At 37.2% G+C, this 26,344-nt stretch overlaps 1 long non-coding RNA gene across 3 annotated transcripts in view; it reads left to right on the top strand.

The window, feature by feature from the left end:
* The window catches only part of LOC139439038 (uncharacterized), a 148,444-nt gene that overhangs the window by 50,020 nt on the left and 72,080 nt on the right, over window positions 1–26,344 (top strand). The window contains exon 3 of one of the 3 annotated variants that reach the window (XR_011648864.1): window positions 6,566–8,798. The exons of the other annotated variants lie outside the window; for them this stretch is intronic. This is a non-coding gene — a long non-coding RNA (uncharacterized lncRNA). Of the gene's footprint in view, window positions 1–6,565; window positions 8,799–26,344 lie in introns of those variants that run through there. 3 annotated transcript variants of the gene reach the window in all.

Genomic DNA, 26,344 nt, shown 5'->3' with positions numbered 1-26,344 from the left:
TAAATGGATGCTCTTGGTCCCAAGGGCAAGTAATAAAAGATGCTAAATGGTGTACGGAAAATGAACTAAAAATATTCACCGCTAATGAAAGTCCCAATGTGTAATACAACTAGTAATAAGTGTCATATTTGTAAAGTACAAACATTTTTTTTCTCCAAAAGCTATGTCTTTATTAGACGTTGAGTAAATAGATTGCTACATACTTGAATCATCCTATTTTTTTAAACTATTAATACAGAATAGGACCCCAACCCATGGTTAAAAGTGTTAGTTTTACAAACAATGAATACTTGGTAGAAACAGTTAAGTTTAATACAACCTGGAAAAGCAGTAAATTAACCTAAAAATTATTTTAGTGCAAAATGGTGAAATCATATCTCCTGTTTCTAGTATGACAGTTTAAATGGCCTATCCTGACACTGGTGTCTAGATGGTATTATTCGATAAAAAATTTAATTTTGCCTTTATTTTACCCTACATGCATTTTTTTTTCACTTTTTTTTTCTTCTTTATTTTCTTTTAATGTTATATTAAAAAATACGAGGTTGCCACATACCCCCCACCCCACCCACCCCACCCCTCTCACATCAACAACCTCTTCCATCATTGCGGCACATCCACTGCACCTGGCGAATACATTCTGGAGCACTGCTGCACCACATGGACAGTGGTCCACATTGTAGTCCACACTCTTCCCCAGTCCACCCAGTGGGCCTTGGCAGGAGCATCTGTCTCTGGAGCACCACCCAAGACTGGAAATGCCCCCACACTATATATCTTCTTTTGTCTCCCTACCATCAGCAGCCACCATGGCCACCGTCTCCACATCACTACTACAATTTCTTCCCTTACTAATCACAATAGCTCCCCAGCAGAACACTAGTAAGTCCACTCTAATCCATACTCTATTTCTCCATCCTGTGGACCCTGGGATGGTTATGTCCAGTCCCCCTCTACATCAAGAGGGGGCTTAGATTCCACATGGATGATGGATGCAATTCTCCTGCTTGCAGCTGTAGGCACTCTTGGCTCCCTGGTATGGTGGTTAACCCTCTTCACCTCCCTGTCAGCTGGCCAAGGTAAGTCCAACAAACCAGAGAGTAGGAGCTGAAAGTCTGCTGGGGCCCAGGGCCTGGCCGTCACATGGACAGTCCAGAGAGTCAGGTCTCCTGAGTATACACCAACCCAAAAGCCAACCACAGGTCAGGTAAATGTAACAGAAGAGGCATGTGTAGAAAGGTCATATCTGAGTCCAACTCCATCACACTCAGGAACACAAACTCCAAAGTAGGACCAACTGATATGGCCCTGAACTCCAGAGCCATCTGCCATGACCATAGAACCTGTGGGTCTCTGCAGCCCTCAGGAGAACCAGCACCTGGGTTTCCATCTACCTTGGCTGTCTCTGGTACCCTGCTGAGGTGTGCGTAAGTGCCACCCCTCTGATGACCTCCCGAGTCTTTTTTGGAGACTCATAGCCATATAAACTCGCTTGTCCTTTCCATTTCCCCCTTTTATCCAAAATCCAAAAGCAGTTTTTAACACCTGATATTACATGTAAGCTGAGATATTCTGCCGGTCTGAGTTGACCCCTTTATTCAAGGTCTTTTTCTAGTTACATCATCAGCCAGTGCTTGGTAGTAATCCCTTGGTGCCAGGGAGGCTCATCCCCAGCAGTCATGTCCCACACTGGGGGGAAGGCAATGCATCTACATGCTGAGTTTGGCTTAGAGAGTGGCCACATTTGAGCAACACCTGCATGTATTTTTTAAAGTAAAATTGTCTTAATTTTAATAGACTACTAAGGAGAATGTATATGTAACCAAAATGTGGTAAATCATTTTCACAGTTAAAAAATTCAGATTTTTGTCATAGTTATCTCAGCATTTCATTGTATTTTGAGAGAATCCTGAATTTTTCCAATGATTTAATTCTCCATATCACAATGTACAAATACATCATTATGCATTAAAGTTTTAGAATTTTTTTTTTAAGTTTAAAAGATGTTTTTGGTGTCCTTTGATGAGAAAGGTTTCAAATTATGTGGTCAAGGTGTAATGGTGTAGTGGTTAGATGACAAAATAAATATTGTTTTCCTTTTGTTCCAGAATTTATTTGCACTGACCATTTCAACTCAGGTCATGTAAGAGAAGAAATAATGAGTGCTTCTCTCTGTTTTCAGTATGTAGAAGCACATTTAAACAACACTATTAGATTCTTACTCATGGACCTGGTGCTAGGAAAAGTATTAACACCCTACCAAGAATAGTGTTGATTTTTACTTATTTTACAATCTATATAAGTCCCAATCTATAGGGCTTGCTATTAGCCTGAAGACAAGGGTGAGTAGATAAGAAGAAAAATAAATATTTTGCTCTATAATACTTTGGTATTATTCTGAAACAAAGTGGATTCTTTAAAAGGAAATTTATAGGACTTCGCTTGTCATGGTGTATTATACCTGAGGTTCCTTCAGATCCTATTTGAAACCAGTGATAGAGTAACACAAGTAGGTGCAAAGAAATAGGTATCCCCAAGGAGTTCTTTTTGCCCAGACTAGCAGTAATCAATATGGCAACAACAATCACTGGTTTGTGGTGATATAAGACATTGAAGATGTGTCAGAAATCATTGGCTAATATTGAAAGTATAGGTATACCACCACTTGAAAATGAATTCCTTTAAACTTTTTAAAAATAGCTTTATTGAGATATAATTCACATGCCATACAATTCACCCATTTAAAGTGTACAATTTAGTAGTTCTTTTTTTTTTTTTTTTTACATCATGGCCAGTAGTTCTTAATATATTCACAGAGTTGTACAGCTGTCAACACAGTTAATTTTATTTTTATTACAGTAACATATAACATAAAATTTTCATTTTAACCATTTTAAATGTACAGTTGCATTAATTACAGTTATGATGTTGTGTAGCCATTACCACAACTTTTTCATCACCCAAAACAGAAACTTTATACTCATTAAACACTAATTCTTCATTCCCCTACCTCTAGTCAGTCCCCGATAACCTCTAAACTTTCTTCCTTTATAAATTGGCTTATTTTAGATATTTAATATAAGTAGGATCATACAATATTTGTAATTTTGTGTTTGGTTTATTTTCCTTAGCATAATGTTTTCAAGGTTTGTCCATGTTGTAGCATGAATCAGAACTTCACTCCTTTTTATTTTATTTTTTTAGAACCTCATTCCTTTTTATGAATGAATACAATTCCATTGTGTGTATGTACCACATTTTCTTTATCCATTCATTTCTTGATGGATATTTGCATGGCTTCCACCTTTTAGCTATTGTAAATAATGCTGCTGTAAACATTGGTGTACAAATATCTGTTTGAATCTTTGCTTTGAATTCTTTGTCCATTGCCTAAGAGTGGAATTGAAGGGTGTATTAATCAGTCAAAGGGGTGCTGATGCCAAATATTGGAAATTGGTTGGTTTTTGTAAAGGGTATTTATTTGGGGTAGGATCTTACAGATACCAGGCCTTAAGCATAAATTACTTCCCTCACCAAAGTCTATGTTTGAGTAAGATGGCTGCATCTGTCAGGGTTCAGGCTTCCTGGATTCCTCTGGGCTAAGCGCCTCTGTTTTCTCCACAAGGTCAAGCTGTAGACTATCAGGTGAATGACTCTGCTTTCTCCCTGGGGTTTCTGCTGTGTCTGTGGAGCCGTCTCTATTCCTCTGTGTTCTCCTGGCTCAGGTCCTTTCTTCCCACGGTTGGCTTCTCTTTTCTCTGCGTGCTGACTTCTTGGGGCTCCAGCTTAAGACTTCAGCATGAAACTCCAACATCAGAAACCCTCAATTCTATCCTTTCTATCAAACTGCTGCTACAAAGGGTCAAATGGTAATTCTCTCTCTTACTTTTTTAGGAACTGCCACAGTCTTTTCCACAGTGGCAGCACCAGTTTACATTCCCACCAGCAATGCATGAAAGTTCTATTTTATGCACATTCTCACTAGCACTTGTTGTTATCTGACTTTTTAATTCTTGTCATCCCTAGAAGATGTGAACTAGTATCTCTTTGTGGTTTTGACTGACATTTCCCTAATGACTAATGATTTTGAACATCTTTTCATATGCCCTTTGTTCATTTGTATCTCTTCTCTGAAGAAATGTCTATCAGATCTTTTGCCTACTGTGGCAGTTTGAAATTATTTTATGAATCCCAAAAAGAGAAAGATTATGTTTTTGAACTAATTCATTCCTGGGAGTATGAGACCCTTTCAGTCAGACTACATCAGTGAGGTTTGACTCAGGTTGCATCTCTGCCCTTTTGCTGGGTGTTATAAAAACAGACACACACAGAGAGAAACATAGATAAAGGGAGCTACCATATTTGATCCTGCAGAGTGAGAGAAAGGATTCCAGTTTCATCTGAGCTGCAAGGAGAAAACAGCTCCCATTTACCCCTCTCTCTACTCTGAGGCTCAACAAACTGAGGCTCAGGGAGATAAGAGCCATATGCTTGATAACTTGCAGACGAAATCAGGAAGAAAGCAGAACCACAGAGACTGATAGAGGAGGTCCAGAAGGAGATAAGCCCTGTGTGCCTGGTTGCCCTCAGCTGAGCTCCAGGAGAGGATAATTTTGTAGGGGAAGGCAAAGATCAGTAGTCATTCTGCTTCACCACTTGGCAGCTGGCTTTGGCAAGAAAGCATCTCTGCTTATGCCTTAATTTGTACATTTCTTGGTCTTGAACAGTAAACTTTTACCCCCAATAAATCCCCATTATAAAAGCCAACACTTTTCTGGTACTTTTTGCATTGGCATCCATGTGGCAAACTACAACACCCACTTTTTAATTTTAGGTCATTTGTCTTTTTATTGTTAAATTGTAAGAATTTTATGTACATATATATGTGTGTGTGTATATATGTATGCATGTATGTATTTTTTAGATGCAAGTCCCTTATCAGATATATGATTTGTAAATATTTTTTCCCATTCTTCTGCTTTTAACTTTTAAATAAATAGGAGATTCATTACAGGAAAGTAGGAAACCTACTCAATTGCATTCTTACGTGTTTTCTAGAGAGGGTAAAAAGGGGTGGAGTTTAAACTTGTCTGCTGGGAAACCTGTTCAGAAAGATACATCAGTGTATTAAAGTTTGGTCAAAGAGGCTGAATATCTGTGATTTAGTCTGTGGATTGAACTTTTACAGCAGGAGAAGTTAGGATAGACAGAAAAGCCTTGGCAGTTCTAATAGCATAAGATTGCCTTTGGGTTTCCAGTTTCCCTTATGTGTTTGTTCCCTCTTTTCTCCCCAGTGTCACAGTCTTACTCTGAATTACAGGTGATTGTGACATTAACTGGTTAAGATTGCTATATAATTAAGGATGAAGGATCTGGATCTAGACTTCCTGGGTTCAAATACTGGTTCTACCTCTTAGACAACCGATTTAATTTCTTAGATTATACATCTGTAAAACAGAGATAATTTACCGTTCATCTTCATGGGGTATTTGGGAAGATGCTATGAATTAGTGATATGTAAAGTACTAAGAACAGTACTAAGTACACCATAAGCACTCAGTAAATATTAGCTATTATTATATGACTATATTTAGTGGTTTGCGTGTTGTTTTTTTTTCCAAATTTCATTCTTTCTCCATATCTCTCATGTAGGGACAGTAGACACTAAATTGGGTGAATGAGTGAATAATGGCTTGCATGATCTCTTCGAAGGTTGTTGATTAGTAATATAAATGCATCTTGGTTTGTGGGTTAGTTTCCAAGATAAGGACAAATAAGCATAGCACTGATTAAATTAAATTTACACATGATCTACCCTTCTCATTTCATACATGATTTTTAATCTTCTTTCCTAATATTCCATTGACTTTCAAACTCTTTCCTGGACTCACGGTAAGAATTACATTTTACATCATGACAAAGTACATACAACACACACAAATGAAACAAACATTTTATGAAATAATTAAATTTGACAATATCTTATATTCTTTTCTATTGGTTTTCTAGTTTTATTTTATAAAATGTTGCTGGACATGTGCTGAATTTATTTTACAACCCACCAATGGATCAGTTCTGTAATTTGAAAAATATTGCATTAAACCATTTGACTTTTGTCAAAACCTTTGATTATAACCTATATTCTCTTTCTTTTCCTTCTCTTTCCTAGCTTCCCCCAGTAGTGGAACTGTAGTGAACCAGCCTTACACACACACACACTTTTAAATGCCACTAATCTATTTAGAAAGACCAGAGTTTGTGACGTTATTTAAAAGGCCTTTAAATACCACTTCATTTCATATTTACTTCTATTACATTTTTATCTTTAAAATGTATAAAACTCATCACTAGAAGATGGGATCCAATAATCATTTTCAATATGCTGTCTGTTAGCTATGTTAATAGTAACATTTTTCAGATTGTGATACCTAACTTCTCCTCTCACCAATTAAATAAAGAATTAAGAATGTCATAGAGGAAAATGATTTTATTATGAGAACAGAACTCCAGAGAGCTTTGTTGCTTTGCATTAAACTCGCCTTTGGTTTGTTCCTTCTTTTGCCAGCACCATTTGTGAGATTGCTGCTATGACCATGAAGCCAAACACATACCACCACCCCATCCTGAACCCTGACTCTGTGCTCTCATCAAATGAGTCACCAACCAGACCGAATAATTATTTCTTTGAAAGACTGACTACCAAACTCTTACCAATTTTACCACATACGATCTTTCCAGATTATAAACACTTGCTTTGCACACATTCTGATCATGCACATGGCCAGGTGAGTACTGCCTGCCTCTGGTCATCCTCTTGTTGCCTGCTCCACACAGCAGCCAAGCTGTCCTGGCTCAGGTACTGGGTCTAATCCAACACCTTTCCTTTCTATTGTAGGAAAGTTTGAATATTATATTCTCTTCTTTTCCTACCTCTTTTTCTGGTTTTATTCTTGTTCATGCATATATACTTTTTATCACATTTCTTCTAAACTTTAAGTTAATCTCTCTCTCTCTACACCTTTTTACTTTCTTCCCTCTTTATTCAGTTTTAGAGAGCCCTTCCAGTAGTCATTATTCTTGATAAATTCAGGATAAAATCATACTAAGGGAAAAAAACACAGTATATTTGGGGGTAAAATAAATCATAGGAGAATTCAAAGTATTCTGAAAACAAAAATATGGTTGATGCCAGCAAAACAGGCCCTTTCCTCTGCCCCATAATATCTAAGTCCCCTTTCAGCCTGAAGCAGTCAGAGTGGGCATCATCCTAAATCCCTCGAGACTGAATGAGGAATGGACAATCATAAGGGTGAGTGTAACCACAGACCAACACAGATTTATTGTTATTGTAGTTATTATCTGTGTTAATGGAATAACTTGTAACATTGATATAAATAATAAAATAAAACCAATGTATTATATATTTAAAAAAAGAGTAGACAAGCATACCATCCTAATCAAAGACCTCTCCTATATTAAATGGAAGGTTAGTTAGAACATTTCCTCCCTTGCTTCCACATTCACACTATATGAGCTTCCCTTTCCACACCCCCCCAAGGAGCTCCCTTCTTCCTAAATGGGATGCTGCCTGATTTACAAATTACTCAAAAGCTCCAAGATCCTGAAAAAAAAAAAAAAGTATGGTTGAGCATGAATTTCGAAAGTAATGTCTCTTCATTTTTATCCTTCTATTTATATGATTCTTTTTTATCCTCTCTGTCTTTGAGTACTTTCTTTATTCTGAGGGACAGGTGAAGGCAGAATATTGGAGTCTTTTCCTGATTGAACTTGAAGATCTAAGTTGACCCAGGGCAGCCCCTTCGTTCTGTTCATTTTCTCTCATATTCACTTGAAATGTAATGGCTTTTGCCTGATGAGACACACAATCTTTTTTTTTAAAATTGTGGTGAAATATATACAATATAAAATTTGCTATTTTCAACATTTTTAAGTGTACGAGATGAATTTTCTTTTTTTAAGGACTGGAAAATAGCACTTAAAATGTTTAAAAGGAAAAGACTGTTGAATTTTCCTGTTAGTAGGATATTAGAAGTATCAGCTCTTCATAAAGGCATTTCCATTTTTGTTTCTGTGCTGACTTAGTAGTATAGTTTTTGGATACTGATTACCTATCACTGATTGCCTAACACTTCAAATTCATTTCTCACTTTAAATCTCAGGGTTATCTCTTTCTCTTTCTGTCTCTCTCTCCCTCTCCTTTTTTTCTGTCTTGAGTTTAAATATATAGCCCAGAACTTACTGTGCCATGTATAGCAAATGGTCACTGGTGAAAGTGAAATCATGGCGAAGGGTCTTATACATCAAAATTATGTTTTCATTCATTTAAAGTAAACACAAAACCCTGTGTTTTTAAAATGATCTTGAACTTGAAAATATGCTCTGATATTTCTACCAAAGAGATACAAGTAGAAATTAACATCTTTATGTTAGCATTCACACAAACCAAATATATAATGGAGTTCCTAAGCTCAGTGTAATAAGCAGCATTTGAAATATGACTTGACATGACTTCTTTTTTATGTATGCCCTACTTTGATATACAAAGTCATATATAGAATAAAATGATATTGTGTAAATTTAAAAATCACCAAAATCTGAGAAAATATAAAATAGAGCCCTTGAGGTTTGTCGGTGTTGGCTCAGTAGCCATCCTGGGGATGAGTAAGTGGGTCCAAGTATTTGCATCTTCTAGCCCACCATGTCAACCAAGGCTGTTCTACTTGAACTAAATGTATATTGGGCTTTCACCTAAGATTTCATTTGAGGGAATAGAAGGGGCTCCAATGCTAACTTAGAGTTTGAGAACTCCTGCCCTCATAGATTAAAATTTTACCTATTAGGCAAAATACTTGGAAAGCCAAATGCACTAGACCACCTCATAGTAAAAGTTAAAGGTATAAGTCCTTGTAGTCCTATTTGTGTTAGAGTGTCATAGTATATAGTCACCCTAAAACAAAAGGGAGAAGAGTTTGCAAGAACTTGTTCATAAATAGTATTGTTTTCTAAGTTGAGCTCCCCTGTGCAGAAAGTTTCTGTAGAAACCTATTCATATTGAAGAAAAAGGTAAAGCCCTTCTTATTAAAAAATTAACAACATCCCTACTTGTTGGTGTAATTAATGTTCAATAACATTTTTTCCCCATATTATTATGATGAGATTGTCCCTAGAACCTTGAACTAGCTGGTAAACTGATTGGTTAAAATGGTGAATAGATAATGGAAAACTACTCTGAATTTCATGAAACTCCACACAATCTTAAGTTGGATAAAGAAGGGAAAAGAACAAGAAATATGGAAAGATGATGTCATTTTTAACTGTATTTCCGACAGTAATTCTCAATTTCTTTTTTTAAATCCTTTCTGTTCCTAGGATAAGGGAGGGTAGAGGTTGGCATCTAAAGCCAACACAAAATCTTCCTTAGAGAATGTGTTGCTGAGGTGCCCATGACCCCTGAGTCTATGTGTTCATATACATCTGAAGGAATTATTTTTTGGTGAGAATTCTTTGCAGAGAAACTTGATGCAGTACCTAGAACATAGTAAATAGTCAGTAAACATAGGTGTCTTTTCTCCTTCATTTTCCTCTTGTTTTTATCAGTGTATTTTTTGTTTTCCAGTTGTGCGTCTTTTAAAGTCATGTCCATAGTCAATCTCAATACTGCATTTTTCAGGTTTTTGTAAGCTTTTCTCTTAGTGGAGTGATGGAAAGGCAGGTAGGGAGGAAACAGCAAGTGAACACAGACTGGCTAAACTTTTTCTGGAGTTATAGATTCAGGTTATCCTCTTGACCTGATGCTCTAAGGAAAAATTGAGTCTTGAGAGTTCTTGTTGCTTCTGACTTAAGCAGTAATCAAAGACAAAATAACTGAATAATAAAGGAAGGTGGAAGCAGGTATAGTCAGCTCTTCAGTTCCATTACCTGAAATAGTAGTCCTCAAACAACTGTTCATAAGAATAAGAAAGTATGGAAGAAACTCCTACAGGACTAGTTCAAATGCAGATTCTCAGGCTCCACCCCAGAGATTCTGAGTCCAACCTTAGGCAATTCTACTGCAGATGGACCAAGGACTACCCTTGAAAACCTCTAATTCTAGAAAGGTCAATTGCAATATTGCTCCATTTTTCTTGATTTCAGTTTCTTGATTGATCACCAGTGTAGCATAGCGCAAAGATTAAATTTCTTTTTAGAATTTTCACCACTCCTTGAAGTTTGCCACCCATGGGGAGTCCCAAAACTACGTCTCAGAATTCTTGGCCTAAATAATGTGTACCTTGCCTATACTGTGTGTTTCACTTAGTCATATAACAGGGACCTGCTTTGGCAGTGGTATAAGATTTATTTGTATACTGCTAGTGACAACATAATTCTTTTCTTTGCTGGTATTGCTTAATGAAGCATTAAGATCTGACTGTGGTTTTTTCTCTTAGTGGTTTCTGTAGTGTTAGGGAGGATGCTGCAGAAAAACAGACGGTCTCGTATTTTACTCACTCAGGAGTCGCGTATCTGTTGTCCTTATGAGGTGGAATTTAAGAGGCATGCCCCAAAAGTGGCAAATCAGACTTCCACACGCATTGCCCTCACTTAGCCAATAGCTTTCTCAGGATGTGTATATTACAACGTGCAGTTTCATTCATCAAGGGGATTTCAGACTGCCAGCAAACACTCCAGTCTTCGGCGACTCCTGAGCTTTGGACTTTGCATTGACTCCACCATAAAAAAAAAGTAGGTGCATCTGGCTGCTAAAACAATTGATGGTAACCCAGGTAAGAATAAATTGGGGAAATGATTCCTTTTTCTCTTTGGGTGGGTTTGGAATTATAGAAAAATTAGTCCTCTCTTTGAGAAGAGCTAGAAGTGTTTGTCCTAATTTTTTCCCTCTGAATTACTTCATAGTGTTTACCACTGTATCACCCTTTTTGATGTGAAATCCACCCTCTTCACAACATAGTTTCATTTTGAAATTTTAAAGTAATAGGATTCCATTTTTCTTTCTCTGTGTGACAAATTTTTTAGTGAATTAACCATTGTAGTATAAGATGTTAGTTACACATAGGTTCCTCATTTAGAACTGAGGTCTTATTTTTAGGAAATATACTTAAACTGTTGGGTAGGAGGAAATATATGTTTGTATTTTGATTTAGGAAACAATGTTAAGTATGTTTCAAACTTTTCCCTCTCTTAAAGGCCAAATTTTCAGACATTTTTCTTCATCTATTCTGAACGAAGAAGCTGTGTTGATCTCCTTCTCTGCCACTTCTCTTTCGATCTGTTTTTTAAATGGTGAAATCAGCCCAGCTTTTCTGCTTAGGCATGTGGTTTAGTCTGTGTACATTCAGTGCAGTGGTATTTTTCTTGAAAAAAAGTGACTAAGGCTTCTTGGATGAATTCTCTCTTTGAAAGAGGAGGTAGAATTGCATCAGAAAGCATTTACAGTAAATGGCTCCCCCCCTTCCTGTAATGACCACATGTGAAAGAATGCATTAATTCTTGTTTTGAGGAAATGAGAATGGTAGAGGTCTATGGAAAACTCCCTTTTTATCATTAATTAACCAGATCTGAATGTTGTTTATTCCACAATCAAAATAATTTTGTGCTATATAAGCAAATGTCACAAAAATACAGCTTTTCACTTCATATTCTATTCAGAGTAATCAATTGTCCTGGATTTAAAAAGAAGAAACAATGTTGAATATGGCTATCGTTAAGGGTGTAAATCTAAATTAAATTAAAATAATTAATTCATATTTTCCATATTTAATAAATTTCTCAGATATGTTGCTGATTTGTCTTTCAGGATTTCATTCTCAGTGTGATAGAATATAATACCAAGACTAGGCTAGAAGGAAACTCTGATGGTTCTAGTCAGTAGGTCTTCTGGGAACAGCGCTGCCTCCTAGGGGACATGGTGATAATTTCTGAGGGTGACAATATCATGGAATTAAATGATCAGAATTTAAATTGTGAGATATGAGTGCCCAGGAACATGTATTTAAGGGTTCACAAATACTTGTCTTGCACTCACATTTATCTCAGATTATTATTTATTTCCTGTTCTTGTTATTTGGGTAGAATTATCTCTTCTCAAATATTTCTGAGTATACTAATAATTTTTTTTCTTTTTTTTTTAAGAATCTCTTCAGTGCCTTGACTTTTCTGTTTCTTTTAGGGTTCTTTTGTTGTTGTTTATCTTGGTATTTCTCTTCCATGTGGCATACTTTCCTTGAATTGTACTTATCCTTGATTATTCATTCATGTTAAAAATGAGGAAGCATTAAGGCTGACTGAAGGATTCTGTATGTGTGGGTAGATTTTGCCAGTGGCAGGCTTTTCTCTGGGTGGCAGAGAGCTAGCTCTCTTGTTGGGGAATTGCTAGTGTCAGAGTGAACAGGGCTTGACTTCTAGCAGTTTAGTCCACACTAGAAATTTTAATTTCTTTAGAGATCCATCTTCCTTTTTTTATTTTCAGTTTTGCCTGGAGGATTATAAGCTTTTGTTTCTTATAACGACAGGAATGGGTATGGAAGGGAACATTTGTACCATAGTCAGACTTTTAAATTAATCTTCTCTTTTCTACTTTGCTTGTCACTTCTGTCCTGTATTGTACTTGGTTTTTCTGAGTCTGGAGCCTCTCTGGAATTTCACGGGTTAAGTCAGTTATCTCCCTTCTCACCAGCAGCCGCTCTAGAGGAGACTCTGGTGTGTAGCTGCCACTACTCACTTTATTAGTCAGTATTTCTCCATCATCTTTATGGCATCCAGGCATTTGTTGAAATCTCTCATCTGCTTATGGGCTTTCATACTCTAAATTGTGGGGGCATTATATAAAGAATACCATTTTATAATTTTAATGGGATCTCTCATATGCTCTGACCACCATCTTTTTTTTTTTTTTTAAAGATTTATTTATTTATTTAATTCTCCTCCCCTCCCCCAGTTGTCTGTTTTCTGTGTCTTTTTGCTGCGTCTTGTTTCTTTGTCCGCTTCTGTTGTCATCAGTGGCATGGGAAGTGTGGGCGGCGCCATTCCTGGGCAGGCTGCACTTTCTTTCGCGCTGGGCGGCTCTCCTTACGGGTGCACTCCTTGCGCGTGGGGCTCCCCTATGCGGGGGACACCCCTGTGTGGGGCGGCACTCCTTGCGCGCATCAGCACTGCACATGGGCCAGCTCCACACGGGTCAAGAAGGCCCGGGGTTTGAACCGTGGACCTCCCATGTCGTAGACGGACGCCATAACCACTGGGCCAAAGTCCGTTTCCCTCTGACCACCATCTTGAAATGGGAAATCGTTTCATTTGTTCATTTGTCAGAAGTATATCTGTTGAAATTTTGCCAGGCATTTAGCCAGGGAAAGGATTAGATGAATCACTCTAACTGCAGTGGATATTGGGGTTTGGGAAAACTAACCCTCAAAATTACTTGACTGGGATGAAACAATGAGTTCATATTATGATACAAAGATCTCTTTCCCAGTTGTAGAAGCTGTAGTCATTAATTAGAGCCCCCCAAGAAATTCTTTAAGCTTTGTTGCTAGAAGAAAAGTTCATCTTGTTAAACATCAAACTTAGTCATTAAAAAATCTATAAAAGTAGTGCTATTTGTTCCTAATTTTAGTACAAATATAAATGTGGATTTCCTTACTCTTTAATACCTTCCCTGCCCTTCTGCTCAGGAGTTCCTGAAAATCTCCTATCCCTTCACTTCAATTTCGTTTATTCCTTAGAGTATAGGCACTTACAGTTCTTCTCCCCTTTCTTGTAAGGAGCATCTTATATTGTCTCTTCCCATTTCCTCTGAGGAAAAAATCTCCAAACTTGATTGATCATCCTTTCATCATATTTGCCATGTAGTTCCTAAAAACATACAGTAGATACTATGAAAATGTTTACTAATTCATACTTTTAACTTCCCTAGGCACAGTTGGCACCCATTTGTATCTCAGGAGAAACTCTTAATTGGGAGAAAAATCAGTTTTTCTATGAGAAATCTCTGGATATCTTCCCCAAAGTTCTTCTATAGTTAGAGCCAGTTGCCTGAACATGATTGATTATGAAATAAAGATGTGAGGATGTGAGGATGACTGTGATAATCTAGAACTCCCATACTGGTTCTGAAGCCCAGTGTATTGGTGGCTCTTCCTGTTGGATGAGGGAAGAACCAAGTTCCTTCTTTTCCTCTTAAGGAAATATCTTTTATGGATAGTCCCAAAGAGATGAGGCAGCTAGGTCCACTGTGAAATTGAACTAATTTAAACTATTGGTGGGGTTGAAGAGTACAAATCAAATTATATTCTCCCGGAGACCCTGAGGATTTCAAAACTATTCGGGAGCCACACCAGATACCTTTCTTAATTGATGTAAAATTTACATGCATTGAAATGCACAGCTGTTAAATGTACTCATATGACCAAACCCCAGTCAAGATAAGAAAATTTTTCTATCACCCAGGAAGTTCCCTCATGCTCTCTTCCAATCAGTCTTTAGCTCATTGGCAAATACTTTATTATTTCTATCGCTATAGATTAGTTTTGCCTGCTTTTAAATTTCATATAAATGGAACCATAGAACATGTACCCTTTTGTGTCAGGCTTCTTTCACCCAACCAAGTTTTATGTTTCCTGTGTTTAGTATTTCATTCCTCCTTTAGTGCTGAGTAGTATTCCATTGTCTGAATAAATTGAATTTGTTTATCCTTCTCTTATTGATGGATGTTTGGGTTGATTTAATATTTTTGACTATGATAAATATTAAGCTCCTCTGTCTTCCTTCCTCTCCCTCTTTATCAGCTCCTCTCACTCTTTTTTGGATTTGGCCTAATTGTTGGATCATAGGGTAGGTATATGTTTAACTTTATAAGAAACTTCCAAGCAGTTGCCCAAAGTAATAGCACGACTTAACTCCAGCCAGCAATGTATGAATGTTCCAGGTGCTCCATTCTGCTGGATATGAAGGGAAAACTCATTGTGATTTTCAGTTTGTACTTCTTTGATGTCTAACATGTACCTTTTGGCCATTTGTATATCTTCTTTTGTGAAGTAACTGTTCAAGTCTTTTACTCATTTTTTTGAAATATTTAATTATTTTTCCTTTTTAGTACTTTTTATTTCTTAAGTAATCTTTGCCTCTTCAAAGTTGTGAAAATATTTGCTTACATGTTTTCTCTTAGAAACTTTTTAATTTCAGTCTTTTATCTTTTCGTCTACCATGCATCTCAAATTAATTTTTGCTTATGGGTTAAGATCGAGATCAAGGTTCATTTTCTTTTTTTTGTATTTGCTTTCCTAGTTATTCCAGGATGGTTTGTTGAAACGAGTTTTTTCCTCATTCAATTCTTTTAAGTGCCTTTGTTGAACATCAGTTATCCCTGTATGTGGGGAGTATTTCTGGACTCTATAGTCTTTTCCATTGATCTGTTTTTCTGTCCTTATGCCAATCCATACTGCCTTGATTACTGTGGCTTATAATAAGTCTTAAAATGAGGTAGCTTAAGTTTTGTAATTGTTTTTATTCAAGATTGTTTAGTGATTGTAGGTCCTTTGTGTTTCCATATGTATTTTAGAATAATAAATTTCTATTAAAAAGCCTTATGGAAATTTGATAGGGAATCTATTAAATCTATTTCTGTTTATATGATAGATCCTTAGATAATAAGAAAGTGAATGGTACCCTGTGGAAGGGGAAATGTAGGGTACTTGTGAAAGTTTACTTTCAGATTCCCTGCCCCACCCTGAGCACTATTCCCATTGGTGAAGGCAGTATGGAAGTAAGGTAAGGTGGCACTAGCATGTGCTGTGTTTGGGGTTAGTTATATGGGGGTTGTATAATTTGTAGCTTGGAAAACCTATTTGTTGACCTAAAAATATATTGCTCATCTTGCCTGCACACTGCTCCCATGTGGGTTTCTGCTTTCCTTTTTTACTGAAGTTGCAATGCAGAGCTTGACTAGGGTGTTATTCATTCCGTTAAGGGAGATCGGAGCCTAGCCATTTAGGCTTCCTTCATGAAGTGTTCAGAATATAGCACAAAATATACACTTCAGAATAAATGAATTTCCTCCTTGCAAGTCTTTTTATATATTGGAGAAAGAGATTAACTGATTCTGGCCTATACTCTGAATCTACTTCCTAAATTATTTTTCTCCCAGTTTTCTATAAGTTGGATGATAATGTTTTCTTCTAGCAATAATTAGAATGGCTACTTCTGACTCATCAGCCTGTTTTACTTTTAAGTTATTATGCCATCATGACTTATTCCCTGATAATCATTTTTGTTTTATGTAACTACCACTCTTCAAAACATGGACAAAAAGAGCATGTAGCCACTTATTCAGTGTTGGTTTTCAGGCAGTTATTAGAAGAGTGGACCCTCTTTGTTCCTTCTTGCCTCCTGACCTCCACCCTAAGATTAGTGCATCATCCAAAGCTCTGCTTGGAGTTGTTTCACTCTCTCCTTTTTGTTTTTTCTTTTCATTTCTTGTTTTGGATAGAAGCAGAGCCTGAGAGCCTCAGGCTGTCATGAAGAGAGAATTCGGACATTCCTTCCTGAATGCCTTGGTAATTTTGATGAACTCCCAATTCAGGCAGCTGACCCTTCTAAATTGCCCTTAGTCTCAAGTACAAGAAATGTGGGGCCTATAATCAAAGAATGATGAGTAGAGATACCGGTGTAGGGGAAGGTTGCAGTTATGAAAATACCATTAAGCAAGGAATAATGTGTCAGATGACTAGGAGTGGTCATTCCCACAAATAATACCTGTCATTTAAAGAAAAGAAGAAACTGAAAGGCATGTCCTAGCTCCCTGATCTTTATTTATACTTGGTGCTGAAAGCTGGTATGCTGAGATACAGATGCCAAAGGAGAAAAGTAAGCAATGTGTAATTTATAATGGCGTTTTACTACTAAGAAAAAGAATGCTATATTTTTACTCTAATATACTTGCTTGTGTATTGAGTTTATAAGTAAAGATTTCAATAAGTAAAATAACTGTAAAAAAGGAGAGGATGAATATAGAAAGAATATGTCTACACATCATTCATGAATATATCCAAGTCCAGCAGGGAAAAGCTAGTCCATTATCATTTCATTTAAATGACTTTTGTTCCAGAAATGAGTTGACATTTAGGTTTTAGAAATTTTCATTACTCAAATATATTTCATTCTATACTGTGCCCTTTAGGTTATAGAAGGTTTTTATTATTGTTAGATAACTTCTTAGGATGTGATCTATACATTTTGCTTCTCTTGCAAACAGAGGATGCTTAGATACCAATAGTGGTGCCAAATACATAACTACTTTCTATCTCCCGCCTTTTTCCCAAGACATTTTTTTTTCCCCACCAAGTACATGTTGGGACCACTAAGGACATGAAGTCTTCGTGTGCCCATAATGCTAGGTTTCTCTCTAGTCTCACACTGTCACCAATCACCGGTGACCTGGAGCAGCCAGTGACAATGGGTTTCCCAAATAGTGGGAGTCTCTCAGGAGTTTACACAAACATTCAGTGGATTCTGTAGTGATTTGCATATGTTGCAACTGGCCTCAGAAGCACTTGAACAGCTTTAACTTCAGCAAACATTGAATCTGAAAGTACTTGGAAACTCTGTTTTGTTCTTCAACATGTAAATTCTTAGGAAAGTGAAGCAGAAGCCTCATGAGAATAGGGTGCTTGTGGAGGAATGTCCAGGTCTGGACCCAGGCTTCTTTTCCTGTTTATGTCTCTCTCCGTAACTTCAAGGGACAACTAGGGAAGGAAGGCATTGCCTCAGCTTCAGTGTTCAAGAAAGGAAAAAGAACTAGCAGAAGGTGGAGAAAGAAGCACCAGGAGAGTTTTGAGTCTTCCTGAAAAGACTGAAACAGGGTAAGGCAGAAATGTACCTGTCTGTTTTAGCCTTAGGGTTGGTAGGCCTTCTCCAAGGAGCTTACGTGCCATTCCTGCAATAAACTTGTCTGTTTAATGAGGCTGGAACCTTCTTTATGTTTTGTGTACTTTCATCCCACTCAGCCATACTCAGCCATACTCAAATCTTAAGACAGAAAATAGGGAGTAAGATTTTTTACTTAAATCACTACTGGTTCCCATCCACAACATTCTGCTGTCCATTTATTGTAAACATTATTTTCTATTTTGAGTTTCTGGACCAGTGCCGTATCAGTCTCCTTGGGCCCTGGGTTCCAGGGGTACATTGGCTTGGATTTCAAAGCTTTAATGGCTATGTCTGGTCTATGGTTTTCAGAAAATTCTGTGAAGGAGCAACAAGGCCTGATTCTGAAGTGTCCTGGTCTGATTGATCCACTAGGATTTGGCATCTGATTGTGGTCTTCAGTAATTTATTAAACTCAACATTAAAATTATGGAACTCTACCTACTATGATGTTCAAAGCCATCCAAAGAATGTTTATATTAGCCACATGGCATGCACTTAAAGTATGGGAAATAATAGTTCACATGGGTCAACCTTAAGCCTCAATTGATTGGCATAGTCTTTGCCTTACATATCCTGTCAGCAACTGTATGGGGGCCATCTGGACCATCTTTTGCTTATTTTTATAATGTTAACCCTGCTGAGGCATTGACATCCCAAAAGTTCCAGTATGTCCATGTTAAACGTGAAACTCTCATCTGCACAGAAATATGCAATCAAAACCATGAAATATAGCCTCAGTCTGCAGGCAACTTCAGGAGAACTAAGTATTTTAACTATTTAAATGTATTTAAATATGAAAAATAGCAGATGCATGGATTCAAAATGACTGATTTGGAATTCATAATAATTAAATGTGAATCAGACAAAAATATACCCCTAAAGAAATTTTTCTTGTTGCAAAGAAACTTGTGAAGAATAAATTGTTTTCATGAATAACTTCTGCATATTATATGCAAAAATAGATCTAATTTTAAACAAACTGTGCCTGTGAGTAGAATCTCTGCTTGGAATGGTTCACCTGAAATGTATTAATACCATTTCTTTTCAAAGATTCCTTGATTTGAAAACCAAAGGATGAGTAGAGTAGGAAATACAGCAAAATTATTCTATTACAGAGGTAGAATAAATGATTATCTCTTACTTTTTAATTTTTATATGGTGTTTTCATGACATAGTAGATAATGAAGTGATTAAGAGTAAGACACTAGTGCTGGGCTGCCTGGTTTGGAAAACCAACTCTGCTATTGACCTGCTTCTGCCTAACATGGGGAGAATAAGAGTACTCTGCCTTAAAGGGTGGTGGAACATAAATGAGTTAAAGCAGGCAAAATAGGATTTGTAGTGAGCACCATCTAACCACTGGCTGCTACTAATAGCACATTACTTCAATATAAAAAAAGAAATTCTTTTTTAAAAGGAAGAAAATAAGAAGCAAATGTATATTAAACTAGTCTATGATTCAGATATCTCACTATACATAGTAGACTCCCAAAGTTGACAGAATTGGTCAGATTTTAATATGAATTTCTACTCTTTCCCCAAGTGGTTCAGCATTAATAAAGAGATTTTTAAATTGATTTCTCCCCTCTCCCTCCATTGTCTGCTCTCTCTGTCCATTTGCTGTATGTTCTGTGTCTGGTTATGTTCTCATTGGGCAGCTCAGGTCATGGGACCTTCTTGAGTGGGAAAAAGATGATCATTCTCTCAGGACACCTCAGCTCCCTGGTCTGCTGCGTCTCTTATTGTCTCTTCTCTGTGTCTCTTTTTGTTGTATCATCTTGTTGTCAACCCTCTGCATGGGCCAGCATTCCTGCGCAGGGCAGCAGTCTGTGTGGGCCAGCTTGCTTTCACCAGGAGGCCCTGGGTATTGAACCCTGGACCTCCTATATGGTAGACAGGAGCTCAATTGCTTGAGCCATATCTGCTTCCCAAGAGTTAATTTTTTTTGTTTCATGAGAGATGCTCTGAAAATACAGTGGGTGCTTCGTATTAATTATCAAAATTACTTCTGTCTCTGAAAAAAAAAGACTATAAGAAAATACCTTCTTCAGGCTCATCTCCTCCTCCTCTGTTCAGTTAGCTCAAGTAAAATAAGAACAAATAAGTGCAAAACAAACAAGAACATCTGATCACATGAAATACCACCTTCCCTTTGTTTAGGCTTATATAGCTATGCTCAGGTCCTGGCCCCTGTTTTTGCTTTCTTTAGCCATTTCCTGCCAAGAATGGGAACAAGAGAAGAGTCTGGGAGAAGTGACTATGACAGGCCTTCATTCCCACACATGCTTCCTTTCATAACTTTGTCAGATGGAAAGTGTCTGACCCTCACTGTAATCACATGTGAACATTTAGCTGGGTTGATGATCCCAGAAAGCAAAATCCAGCTCAGACTAAACATGAAGTTTGTTAATGCTGTAGCTTCAGTTGAAATGGTGGTTTGGTTACACATGCAAACTGGGTTAGACTGTAGAGTGAAAGGGGCTCCTTCTGCATGTTACCATAGAATAGCCATCACATTCTCTGTGAAGCATTTGTCTGTTGTACACATGTGGTTAAGGTGTAAGGAGAAAATCAATACTTATTCTTACTGACCCATGTGATCTTATGGTATTGGAGATGAGACTTTTCATGAGGCCTGCTCAGTGTAATTGAGTTTTTGTGTTCTCAATATTGGGTATATGCCACAGATTCACAGAGTAGTGGTATGTACTCTGATTTGATATATGAGAGAAACACATTCAACAAGCTAACTTTCTACTGTATGGTGGTGTCTCATCTGTGCCACTGTGGAGAATTTAGGCTCTGGACTCTGCCGGACATCCCAGTGATTCTCTTTCTCATTTCCCAGCAGCTTTTAAACACAATACCCATTTCTCTGATCTGCTACTTCACTTTTTTATTCTCAGTAGATTTCTGTCCCTCCTATGTCTCAAGAAAATGGAAACCATCAAATGAGCTTTCTCAGGTTCTTGTTGTAAATCAACACACTCTATCTGCACCTGTCTGCCATCTGAGTCAATGAAAAAGGAGTTCCTTCCTCATGTGCAAGTCTCTGGACCCTGTCCCTGTCCCCTCTCACCTTATCAGAGACTGTCTCCTACCTTACACCACTCATACTCCATTGACTTTTTCCTGTGAGCATTTAAACTTATTCAAGTCTTTCCCATTTAAAAAAGACAGACTCTCCATTCATTTCTCCTGCCTGAGCTAAACTTCTCGAAAGAGTTGGCTTATTTGTTGCCTTTACTTCCTCACTCAGCCCATTCCTCAAGGCTTATTTGCTGCCTCTACTTTCTCACTCTCCCACCACTCTGGCTTTTTCTGCTTGGTGTCTTTCGTAAGCTTTTTCTAACCAATCCTACGCGCCACACTTATGTTCAGATCCAGCTCAACATCAACCACTCCTGTCCCTCCAAAGTTCTTGGTCATGGGCTTCATATCCCTTCCATCTCTCCCAACTAAATTACCACTGTCCTGTTTCTCTCCCTTTTGTTACTCTGAGCAGCTCAGCTCTTCTCTGAATGTTCTGGTCCTTAAGTTTATGTCTGTCTGAGTTTGTCCTAAAAGCAGATTCTGAAGAAGCATGCAATCTGGTCTTACTCTACCACATAAGAACTGTGTGACCTCTCTGTACCTCAATTTTCTTATCTTTAAAATAGGGTGTTAATAATACTCTGATGTTATAGGATTGCAATGAAGATTAAATGAATCAGTGCATGAAAAGTGCTCAAAGCCCTGACTGGTATAAAGTTGTGGTCAATGAAATTTGCTATAATAGTAATAATCTACTATTACTATTTAAAATGTCACTTCTTTCAGATTTCCATCCTTGACCTAGCTAGACCAGATTAGGGCCTCCTCTTATCTGTACTAATAACACCATATGCTTCCTTTTCATTATAATTGCTAATTTGTTGAGGGAAGGATGATGACATCTTGTTCACCATTTAGCACCTAGGCCAGGGCCTAGCATGTATAGTTACGTACTCAATAAATATTTGTTGAATAAAATGAATTAAATGTCTTGCTAAAAGAACATTCTAATTATTCTATATTACTTACTTTTAAAAAGCTGCCTCCTTAAAAAAGTAAAACATAACTGTCTATAAGCTGTTGTCTTTAAATCCAGCATTAGCTAAATGACCTCTGGCATTCCTCTCTGGATGTGTCTGTATCCCTGGTACAGCTCTACCTACGGGCCTTCGTCCAGCTCTAAAATTCTTTAATTCTATAATAGTGTAGAATAGGTTTGGAATACATTTTTAGGATACTCAGGGTTTCCCTTATAGTTATATTCTTTGCTGTTAGCTGATGAGAAAATGCCATCATATTACTTGGACTTGTAGGTTCTTTCCTAGTTGTGGGGAATTTTTCAAGCTGGCTATAATGAGAGAGTCTCAAAAAACCACAGAGAGGCCTGGTATGTTCTCTTCACATTAAACATAGTGTCCCCCTTATTTTCACTTTTGACCTTCTATTTCTGAGATGGCTTCTTTAGTTATATTTGAAGAATTTAGTGTCAGAAATGAGGTCTGTTTTGATGCCTGCACCCTCAACATCCTTTAAACTTTCTTTCATATTAAATCCGAAGCCTTCTTTGGGTCTTCTAATTCTGATTTTTGTTGTTTTGTTTTGTATTTTCAAAGCTTATTTTATTTTTTGCTTTTTTGAGGTACGGGGGGCCGGGGATTGAACCCAAGACTTCGTATGTAGGAAGCTGGAGCTCAGCCAAAGAGCCACATCGGCTCCCCTGAGTTGGTTTATTCATTTGTTTTGCTCATTGTTTGCTTTTTGTTTTTTTAAGGAGGCACTGGGAACCAAACCCCAGTCCTCCCATGTGGGAAGCAGGAGCTCACTGCTTGAGCCACATCTGCTCCCTAATTCTGTTTTCTTGATCGTTCTCTCTTGATATTTCTCGTTTTCATGGACAGGTCCTGCCTTCCTCTTTTGGCTCTTTACTATCCCTCCTCCATTGACCTTTTTGGACATTTTCCGGATAGCGTTCCAAATGTGAAGATCCTCATGCCCTACTTAGGACCCTCATAGAAATGCTGTATAGAGAAAACAGTTTAACTACTAAGAAATTTTACTTGTTCCCACCTCCTACACACTAACCACTTATCCCCGATGTTTGCTGATGGCCTACCAGCAGTTCTTAAATTTAAAAACATTAAAAATTCCTTAGCAATAAAGCAGATTTTTGAAGCTATTGACATTCTGCTTTTTGAAATTAACTGTTAATAATAGTAGCTGCTTTTTGACCTATCATTAATGTAATTGTGATACTATTACCTGATTTTCTTTCCTATTGTGAAAACAGTATATGACAATTGTAGAAAACTTGTATAGAAAAAATATTATACCCGATAGCACTACGTAAAGGTAGCTGCTAATATCATTTGGTGCATATTTACATATTACAGGTCATATTATTTTGTTCCCTCATTTTTGCACTTCTAAAATATAAACATTCCTTGTTAAAAAGAAAGTCTTGTAAATATATTAATGATTTTGTGCAACTAAATATTTATGGTGGTATTCATCTGTTCTAATAACATTTTTCCAATTATTACAATGACTGTTTCTTATGGAAAATATCAAACATTTCAAGTTATAAAGAAGGAATAAAAAACCGAATTTCTCTGGCTCTCCGTAAGCTTTTTAAATGTATTCCCTTCCATTCTATTTTTGAAATTGGCTTATTTTTTCCCCTCCCTGAATCGAATCTTTCCCTCCCTCACTATCCTCCTCCTCTTTCTTCTCCTTATTCCTACTCCTCCTTCATCTTTCTCTCTTTTCTTCTTTTTCTTACCTAAAAACACTGATATATTTATATACAATTTTATATCCAGCATTTTCACTTAATGTTATATTGTATTATTTCTAATGTTAATAGGTATTTTCAAAAAAACAGTGTTTAAATTTATGAATTTACTGGAATTTATTTAATCACATTCTCCTCTCCATTTTTTGTTTTTTAAGATTTTTTAAAAAATTTCCCTCCCCCTCTCCCCCCACAGTTGTCTGCTCTCTGTGTCCATTCACGGTGTGTTCTTCTGTGTCCGCTTGTATTGTTGTCAGCGGCACTGGGGAATCTGTCTCTTTTCATTGCATCATCTTGCTGTGTCAGCTCTCCATGTGTGCAGTGCCACTCCTGGGCAGGCTGCACTTTTTTCACGCTGGGTGGCTCTCCTTACAGGGCACGCTCCTTGTGCATGGGGCTCCCCTACACGGGGGACACCCCTGCATGGCACAGCACTCCTTGCACACATCAGCACTGCACATGGGCCAGCTCATCACACAGGTCAGGAGGCCCTGGGTTTGAAGCCTGGACCTCCTATGTGGTAGGCGGATGCTCTATCCATTGAGCCAAATCTGCTTCCCTCCTCTCCATATTTTATTGTTTAAGTTTTTTTTCCCAATTTTATGCTATTGTAAGTCCATCTTGTATAGTTTTTTGTGTGTGTATCTGTGATTGTTTCCTTAGGAGGTATTTATAGACATGAATCAAAACAGTTTTAAGGCTTATAAAAATATGTTGCTAATAGTCCAAAATGACTATCTCACCTCACTTCACTAACTAGCATTACTCTTTTCATTGCCCATCTTTGTGAACCTTGATGTGAAAAAAATCTTGATGTTTGATTGCTAGTGAAATTCAAACTTTTTTCAAGTTAATTGCCCTTTTATGTTTTTTTGTATAATGTCTATTGGTATCTTTTACCTACCTTTTAATTTTATAAATACTATAAAGTATATCATCCTATTTTAACTGAGCTTAACTCTTGTTAAGACTTCTTTCCCTATCCCAAATTTAGAAATATTTTCTTCCGATTGTTTTTTCTTTTTCCTTTTACATTTAACTCTTTACTCTTCGTGAAATTAATTTTAGTGAGATGAGGGTCTAATTTTTTTTCTAGGATATTTTCTTTATGAGATGAGGGTCTAATTTTTTTTTCTAGGGTATTGTTTTTTTTCTTCTGTTTACCCAAAATCCCAGTAAAGCTGTGATGTGAGATATCCGTGGGAAGGAGGAATAAGGAGTCAAACTAGATAACATCTCAGAAGCTTTACCTAACTTCAACGCAGAACTTGCCCTGTCTCCTCCCAGCCCACAATGTGTGGTGCTCGGTAAAGGCGGGTAGGGAACAGAGACAGTGGCAGTAATGAGGGTCGCAGAGTCTAGAGTGAGACTCTGTAATATTTGACTTTATTTCACGTATCCATGATTGAGATAGGCAACCAGGGTTCTGTTAATTGAAGACTTACTTGAACCTCAGGTAACAAGTGTAAGTCTAGGGAACAGGTGCTAGCCTAGGAAAGACAGATATCCCAGAGTCTAGTTTTAGCTGTAGTCACCTATCTGCGTAAGATGGGAAACTCCAACTTCTCTAATTGACTGCTTTGTAGAATGAGGGAGTTGAGATGTTACACTCTCTGAGAGTTTATTCTAGGTCCCAAAGTATGCTCTAGGCAAGTGGCAGAGCTAGGTCGTGACAGGCGTCTCTAGGGGTATTTCTTGGTAATGAGCTCATCTTTCCTTAATTAACAGTCAGCAAGTGTGATACCAAATTTAGTAAAATAATCACAAATGTCGTGTATTGCTCTACCTTGGGAGAATTTTTGCTTTTTACCTTCCCTGTCCGTTCTTAGTCTACCTACGTTTCCCTTCTGAAAGGCTTCTATCTTTCTTAATAATTTCTTCCCCTTCCCCAGCTGCCTTTTGTGTTTAAAAACTAAAGAAAGATAACTTCTAGTATACAAGAAATACCCAGAACTGATTCATGTCACTGATATAGCTCTGCCACTTGCCCAGAGCACTTTCAAAAGTGTGAAGCATTAGAGTGATGAAAGTAATGACTATGAGTTGCAAAGAACTGCCCTCAGCCATGTTAATTGCTTCTTATTGGTATTAATAAATTATCACTAATGAACATATTAATAACAGAAATTCCATTGAGAAACAAAACAACCACAGGCCAAACCTTTTGAATTTCAAAACTTGTATTATTAGTATATTCTATTTTAGCAAAAGAGCATAAACAATATGTCTTCAGTCATTTTCATAATACAAAGTTGTCTGTCAGTCAACCCATTATATTATTAAAGTGTTTTAGCTTTAATCCCCCACTTTTTGATTTCTAAAGATGAGTGAACATAGTCTGATAGTGTGCTACAGCCTATATAACACTCAAGGGTAGTTGAACTATTTAATGATTACTAATTATAGGCTTAGATAACTCAGATGACATATTTTATGGTATGAACATTTTCCTCCTGAGAATGTATTTTCTGTAATAAAATACAGCAGCCACTTGGAACTATAGAGCTTTTATGAAGTCTTGATAAATTTAAGCAGTTTTCTTTTTTTGTGTTCCAGAAACACCAGCTCCGTATATTGAAT

This window comes from Dasypus novemcinctus, chromosome 5 (assembly GCF_030445035.2).
Source record: "Dasypus novemcinctus isolate mDasNov1 chromosome 5, mDasNov1.1.hap2, whole genome shotgun sequence".
Classification (NCBI taxonomy): Eukaryota; Metazoa; Chordata; class Mammalia; order Cingulata; family Dasypodidae; genus Dasypus; species Dasypus novemcinctus.
This window is presented reverse-complemented; position numbering and strand designations above follow the sequence as displayed.